The sequence below is a fragment of the Ornithorhynchus anatinus genome, chromosome X1 (genome assembly GCF_004115215.2).
Source record: "Ornithorhynchus anatinus isolate Pmale09 chromosome X1, mOrnAna1.pri.v4, whole genome shotgun sequence".
Classification (NCBI taxonomy): domain Eukaryota; kingdom Metazoa; phylum Chordata; class Mammalia; order Monotremata; family Ornithorhynchidae; genus Ornithorhynchus; species Ornithorhynchus anatinus.
Genome location: NC_041749.1, coordinates 97,086,005 through 97,094,017, shown reverse-complemented (window position 1 = coordinate 97,094,017; position 8,013 = coordinate 97,086,005). Strand labels below are relative to the sequence as shown.

At 43.4% G+C, this 8,013-nt stretch overlaps 1 non-coding gene across 1 annotated transcript; it reads left to right on the top strand.

Annotated features, from left to right (window-relative positions):
- Positions 1–340: 340 nt before the first annotated feature.
- Positions 341–478, top strand: LOC114807222. The gene has a single exon (XR_003755274.1). It is a non-coding gene; the product is annotated as a small nucleolar RNA SNORA7 (small nucleolar RNA).
- Positions 479–8,013: the final 7,535 nt, after the last annotated feature.

Below are 8,013 nucleotides of genomic sequence, written 5' to 3'. Positions count from 1 at the left end.
CTACTCAAGAAAGGAGAATAGTACTTTCACTTGAATTACTTTGGGCCCCTTGCCCAGAAATTCTTAAGCATTGCCTTATAATGAACCTCTCAAAATCTCCTCAGCATCAGATGTAGTTCTGCTTCAAATGGAAATTTGGGGGCTAGGAGTTCAGGACTTTGCCCAATACCCCCAAAATTCAACCTTTGAGTCAAATTAATTGCCCACGCCATACTCTTACCAACACATACTTAAAATACTTTCTGAAATATCTTCTGTTGTTTTCCTCCACTTACTTTCCCTCTCTAGACTGTAAGCTCGCTGTGTGAAGGGAAAGTGTGTTATATTGTACTCTCCCAAGCCCCTCTCAAGATGGCACCTGGAGAGTTTCCAGTACTCTACCAGTCTCTGCAATGGGAGGGAGAATCAAGCAGAGGCCTACCCATTCCATTCCTAGCTTGGCCAGTGGCTAGCGAGTGGAAAGCAATCTGCTACAAAAGTCAAAACTCACCTGTACTGGGCAGCAGCATGGGAGAGAGTTGAGGGCAGAGACTTAAGTTTACTGAGCAGAAGAGGCAGTAGTAAATCACTTCCATATTTTTACCAAGAAAACTCTATGGATCTACTACCGGAATTATTACAGATGGACGTGGGGCATTCTGGGAGAGATGTGTCCAGGGAATCGCTATGGGTCAGACACGACTCGTCAGCAGAAGACAAGACTTTCCCAAGCACTTAGTACAGTGTTCTGCACACACATTATGGAAAAATCATGGCCTAATGTGGAAGTAGTATGGCTTACTGGAAACAGGAAAGAGCTGCAAGTCAGGAGATCTGGGTTCTAATCCCATCTCTGCCACTTGCCTACTGCGTGATCTTGGGCAAGTCACTTCATTTCTCTGGGCCTCAGGTCCCTCATCTGGAAAACAGGGAATAAATACCTCTTCTCCCTGCTCAATAGCCCGTTGTGGGGCAGGGATTGTCTCTATTTGTTGCTGAATTGTACTTTCCAAGTGCTTAGCACAGTGTTCTGCATACAGTATATGCTCAATAAATACGATTGGATGAATGGACTGTAAGCCCCATATGGGACCACATCTGATTTCATTATCTGCCATATGCTTAGCACAGTAGATGGCACACAGTAAGCACTTGAAAAATAGCAATAATGAGGACCGGGGCAATAGTGCATCATCGTGATGCCACATACACACGTGGACTAGAAAGGGTGATATCTGGCCTCTGATACTGTGTGCCCCATCCCTCCACCCCAGAAATTGCTCTTATCCAATTCTGAACCTTAAAAGAAACTTGGGCATGGACCAGAAGCGTATATGGTGATGGCAAGAGGCCTTGTGCCAGCCCCAGTTACCCTAGCCTGGTCTGTAGGGCTAGTGAAAGCACTTTGTTGCAACCAGGTAAGGCCCCGGGCCACCCCCCACTCACCCTGGAGCAACCCAGGGTTTCTGAGAAACAGCACAACCCAGGATCGAGGGCTGCCCCATGGACCCAGTAGGAACCCTTGCCCAGGCAGAAGTGGTTGCTAAAGACTATGGTGGCCAAAACCAGCAATAGGGCCATTCTGGAGTCAGTGGAGGTTTCACACCACCTCTGTCTCCTTGGCCAGTGTGGGAACCTCATTGGCGTTGTGGGGAGCAATGCGATAATCACACTGGCCACTCCTTCCTCCAGCCCTGACCCCCGTCTCAATTCTTGAGACGAAGTAGCAGCTTGACTTCCTCATTTCCATCCCAAGCAGTTTGAAATTCATCTTTCTTTCACAAAGGATCCAAAAAACAAGAGAGAGAAAGCACTGACCTAAATACAAGTATTGCCATAGATCGAAATGCAACTAATCATCACAGATTACGGGTATGCTTTATGATGCTTAGTTGGAGGGGTGTTTTTCTGCTGAGCACTAAAGATTTAACAAGTAGCTGGAACAACTCTCTATTTTCCCTGCCAAGGGTCTCTTGGACTCTAATAAACAGAAAAGAAAAAAACAGACCCACATATTTGGCTCTCTGAGCAGCTGTTCAGCTGCCATCAAAACCTTGCATGACTTTCTGAATTTCATTACCTTCCTCTCATGGTCTGGGTGCTACATTCCACCTCATTAATGCTCTCCAGCAGTGGCCAGCTTAGAAAGAGAAAGCAAAAAACTCAGAATGAGAAAAAAATCTAAAATATACTTGGAAGGTGATATAACCAATGAAAAATCAGCCAAAGAGATTTGTTTAAGGAAATTTGAGAGGCAGCATGGCCTATTAGTAGATAGAGTACAGATCTGGAAGTCAGATGGACTTGGATTCTAATCCCAGCTCCACCACTTGTCTGCTGTGTAACTTTGGCTTCTCTTCTCTGTACCTCAGTTACCTCATCTGTAAACTGAGAATTAAGACTGTGAGCCCCATGTGGGACAGGGTCTGTGTCCAAGCCAATTTGCTTGTATCCATCCCAGTGCTTAGTACAGTGCCTGGCACATAGTAAGCACTTACAAAATACCACAATTATTCACACAGAATCAGTACTTATACCATAATGTTTAGGTGGTTTAACAATCACATATAACTTTGCTATAATTATTGCAACAGAGAGTAATTTATTGTGGTAGCTCGGAGTAGGACTATTGAAGGAAGGAAGAAAGGGAGGAAAAAGTAGATTGCTAACAGTAATTGCATCTGAGTGACCACAAGATGCAATGCCCCATACTAAGTGCTCGGGAAGTCTAAAACAAAGAAGGGATAAGTTTCCTACCCACAAGAAAGCAACGTGGTCTAGCGGAAAGAGCACAGGCCTGGGAGTCAGAAAACTTGGGTTTAATCTCAACTCTACCACTTGTCTGCTGTGTGTGACCCTGGGCAAGTCACTTCACTTCTCTGGGCCTTATCTGTAAAATGGAGATTAAACGATTATGAGCTCTATGTGGGACATAGTGTCCAACCTGATGATCTTGCATCTACCCCAGGGCTTAGTACAGTGCCAGGTACATAGTAAGCACTAAACCAATACCATAAAAAAGTTTATCCTCTAATCAGGGAAACAGAAACAGACATTCAAATATTGACATAGTAATTGAAATAGATAATTGAACAGACATGCTTGCATAAGTGATGACGACGGATATAGATAAGTCAGTAAGTGGCTAGTATTTCCTCAGAATACTCAGACAGCCTTGCAGGAGGTTCAGAGACAAGATGAGGGTCCTGACTTGGCTGCCCTACAAGGCTACCTTCCAGGGCTGGTTGGTAGCACAATCTTGCTGCTCCTGAGGTCAGAGCTGTCATCCTCTGCAGCCTCTATTGAAGTAACAGCGGAATGGACTTAGCTGACTCATCCTGGGCCCAGTGTCACAGCAGCTGCCGCTGCCATTTAACATGTGGCAAATAGACGAGATAGCCCAGGAGCAGAGATTAAGAATCCTCTATGCTTTTTCTCTACCTTTTTCTCTCTCACCAAGCCCCAGGACCAGTTGGGGCTAGCACTCCCTCATAATGCAAAAAAGGGGCAAATGCTCTTCCATATCGTCTACCTTGCCTACTGGATCGACTCAGTGTTGAAGTACTCTATCAAAGGTTTCAGCCCTCCTCTGATTAACATCATCAAAGCACCTGGGAAATGGGTAGCAAGTAATAAGCAGATGAGAAGCAGCACAGTCTAGTGGATCGAGCAGGGGCCTGGGAATCAGAAGGATCTGGGTTTTAATCCCAGCCCCGCAACTTGTCAGCTGGGTGACTTTGGGCAAATCACTTAAATTCCCTGTGCCTCAGTTACCTCATCTGTAAAATGGGAATTAAGACTGTGAGCCCTATGTGGGACACAGTCTGTATCCAACCCGCTTAGCTTGTATTGACACCAGCAATGAGAAGCAGCGTGGCTCAGTGGAAAGAGCACGGGTTTAGGAGTCAGAGGTCACAGGTTCTAATCCTGGCTCCGCCATCTGTCAGCTGTGTGACTATGGGCAAGTCACTTAACTTCTCGGTGCCTCAGTTACTTCATCTGTAAAATGGGGATTAAGACTGTGAGCCTCACGTGGGACAACCTGATTACCCTGTATCTACCCCAGCGCTTAGAACAGTGCTCTGCACATAGTAAGCACTTAACAAATACCAACATTATTATTATTTTTACAATGCCTGGCACATAGTAAGCACTTAACAAATACCATTAAAAAAAAGTTGCTTTTCCATTTCCTAAATACTGGGCACTCAGTGGTACCTAATATCAATCAGTGGCATTTATTGAGTACTTACTATGTGTAAAGCACTTTATTTAGAGCTTGGGAGAGTGCAGAATTAGTGGACACATTCCCTAATACCATGTGCCTTTTTGGGCACTCATTCACAGATGAAAATGATGAGAGGTCAAATCCTTCAGCTTTCCTTTTAGTACGTCAACAACTGAATCATCCTTCACAAACATCTCCTCCCATTTTTGGCACTTCTCTGTATATGCCTATTTATTGTTGGCCTTCTTGTTAGAAAAGGATCTTATTAAGGGTATTGCTATCTGTGAGCCTATTTTTCATGCCATCCAAGTGGTCCATCTGGAGGGATTTTACTGGGTTTGTACACTTGCTTAAAGCCATTATGACTTTCAGGTTGTTACTATAAATCAGTGAAATCTCTCTCTGTCCACAGACTCTGATGAGGACATATCATTCGGGCAAGAAGACAGTGATGGTTCATAAAGAGAAGTTCAAATTTAGTTCGTAGTAAAATATTTTACAATCAATCGTATTTATTGAGGGCTTACTGTTTGCAGAGCACTGTACTAAGCATGTGGGAGAATACAATACAACAGAGTTGGTAGACACATTCCCTGCCCATAACAAGCTCACGGTACCTTTGTAAATTTAAAGGCAAAAAGTGCTAAGGGTCTGATGTCTGTTCTGGTCAAAAAATAATTCTGAGATATTTCCAACTACAAAAATCACAGAAAAAATGTTTTCCTGGGAAACTAGTAGGCTAGGTGGTTCACCCAAATGTAAGAAATTCTGAATCTCTGGCTGTGATGACTATTGAAGGCCTGATAACCACTGCACAAATAGGGGCATTTGACTCAATGACCTGGTCCACTTCCAGAAAGAGCCATTAAAGCAAGTGGTCTGCTGAAGTGCCTTTAAGAGCTCCAACCCAAAGCTTTTGGATCTGTACAGAAGGGTCATTCCATCATCCATATTTTTTTATGGTATTTGTTAAGAGCTTACTATATGCCAAGCACTGTTCTAAGCACTGGGGTAGATACGAAGTAATCAGGTCGGACACAGTTCGTGTCCCACATTAACCTCACAGTTGTAATTTCCATTTTACAGATGAGGTAAACCGAGGCTTAGAGAAGTTAAGTGATTTGGCCAAGGTCACACAGCAGACAAGTGGCAGAGTCAGGATTAGAACCCAGGTCCTTCTAACTCCCAGGCCCGTGCTCTATCCACTAGATTATGCTGCTTCTCAATATCCCTTTATTCACTGTTCAGAAAGTATTGCAAAAGTGGATGACACAAGAGGGACACAAACCCAATCTGATGTTAAAGAATTTGGGGATTTCTAAACGGTGGCTTACATTTAGTTAAAATGAGACCAATCCCAAGAAGAAATACTGTGTTTTCTCAATCCTCACTATCCACCTGAAAGCTCTACGGATTCAACAGGCTATGAGATTATTCATCAAAAGCCTTTGAGGTAGCTATTGAAGAGCTGCTGTGTATGCTCTTGGAAGACATACAGAAGAAGATAAGCAGATCATTTGGAATTGCTTCACTGGTTCAGCACAGAAGCAGCGTGGCTCAGTGGAAAGAGCCTGGGCTTCGGAGTCAGAGGTCATGGGTTCGACTCCCAGCTCTGCCACTTAGCTTTTTGACTGTGGGCAAGTCACTTAACTTCTCTGTGCCTCAGTTACCTCCTCTGTAAAATGGGGATTAAGACTGTGAGCCTCACGAGGGACAACCTGATTACCCTGTATCTCCCCCAGTGCTTAGAACAGTGCTCTGCACATAGTAAGCGCTTAACAAATACCAACATTAAGGACCCACATTAAGCCTGAACCAGCCTCTGCTTGGAAAGCCCTATGCACAGAGATTTTCATAGGCAAATACTTACAAAGAGAGTGGTAAATATAAATATATACAATTGAATAAATTTGTACAGCACATGAATAAGGATGGGCATAAAGAAATTCACAAATCCTAAAGCTGGCTGATGGGATTATATGGCTCAGGAACCTAGGAAATTAATCAGAGGAGTTGGGATTTTAGGAGAAGTTTGAATGTAGGGGAAACTGTGGTCTGTCAGATTTGGGGTGGGAGAGATTTCTAAATTGGTGGAACAGTGTGAGCAAAGGGGTGGAGGTAGAAGAGGTAAGAGTGAGATACAGTTGGAAGGTTGGCTTGGCAAGGGCAAAGACAGTGATTGGGCAATAGCGGAAGAAGAGAGCAAATAAACACGTTGGCTCCAGATGGTGGAGAGACTTAAAGCATCATCTTTACAAATGGAAAGAGGGCAATCTCTGTCTATCCCTATCACTCCTTCACCCCTCACCTATAAACTTCCCTTGAGCCACACACTTTCCAAAACGACAACGGTTGACAAGTTCTGGCATTTGCTTGCAACTGTGGAATATTTGGCTCTCCATTCTGATACTTTAACTTATTTATTTCCTTTTTATTTCTATCTTAAAAATTGCAAATGCCCCAGGACTACTTCACCTGAATGCATTAACATTCTTAGACCATGTTGTTTTTCAATCTTATTCCTGCAGTAGATAGTAAAGGACACTTAAATGGCTGTAAATTTAGAAAGAAAATGGAAGAAAATTTTCTCTATATCCAAATAATGAAATTCATTGTCCACAGAGGACAGGGCACCAAATAAATCTTTTGCAGCACATACAGCATTTCAAATTCAAATTAGTGGCACTGTTTGAGAAAAAGGTTAGGAGGAATTTGCAGGTAGAGGCCAGATGGAAAATGAATTTGGGAATGCAGCACTGGGAAGACAAGGTGAAACAGAGGCCACCTCTTATAAGCCCCAAATCCCTGTGGGCCAAATCACTTAACTTCTCTGTTCCTCATTTCCCTCATCTGCAAAGTGGGGATTCGCAGTCAGCCCCATGTGGGACCTGATTATCTTATATCTACTCCGGCATTTAGTACAGTGCTTGGCACATGGTACATGCTTAACAAATACCATTACTATTATTATCATTATTAAAAACACTGATCCAAACAAGTACACTTCAATGCACAATGGTATCAGTTACTGACATGGCTGACCAGGTGCAAGTACTTTTTCTCTTTTTTTTTTTTGTGGTAGCTCCTTGGAGCAAGAGGAATTCAGAGTAGGTTTTCCTCAACAAGAATAAGGGAACTCACTGGGCACTGAGTGGAAGGTGCAGGTCCTTGGTCAAGGGATGGACAGAAGTTAAGGATGGAGGGGAGATGGTCAAGAAAAAGGTTGCTCAACTGGAGTAAAAAAAAAAATCGCCAATGTGGCTAAATCAACAGAAACAGCCTTTATTCTCATGGGGCAAAAATCCTCCCAATATTAATAATTGTGGTATTTGTTATGCACTTACTATGTGCCAGGCACTGTATTAAGTACTGGGATAGACACAAGATAATCAGGTTGGGCACAGTCCCTATGCCACCTGGGACACAGTCTTACTCCCCATTTTATAGATGAGGTAATTGAGGCACAGAAAACTGAAGTAACTTGCCCAAGGTCACATAGCAAACAAGTGGTGGAGCCAGGAATATAACCCAGGTCCTTCTGACTCCCAAGCGCATGTTCTACCTACTAGGTCATGCTGCTTCTCTTGTTGCACTTCAGTTATCTGGCCCTCATCGAGAGGTAAGAGGAGGAGGAGGAGGAGTGATGGTGTGTTACCGTATCATGACCGCTTCCGCACTCGTCTCCATGATTACAGGGCATTACATAATCTATAAACAGTAAGAAATACAGTTACCTAAAACAAAGTAGAAAGTATTTCTTTTGCACTATGTGTTTGCAGTTCATGCATTCAATCATTTGGAAAGAG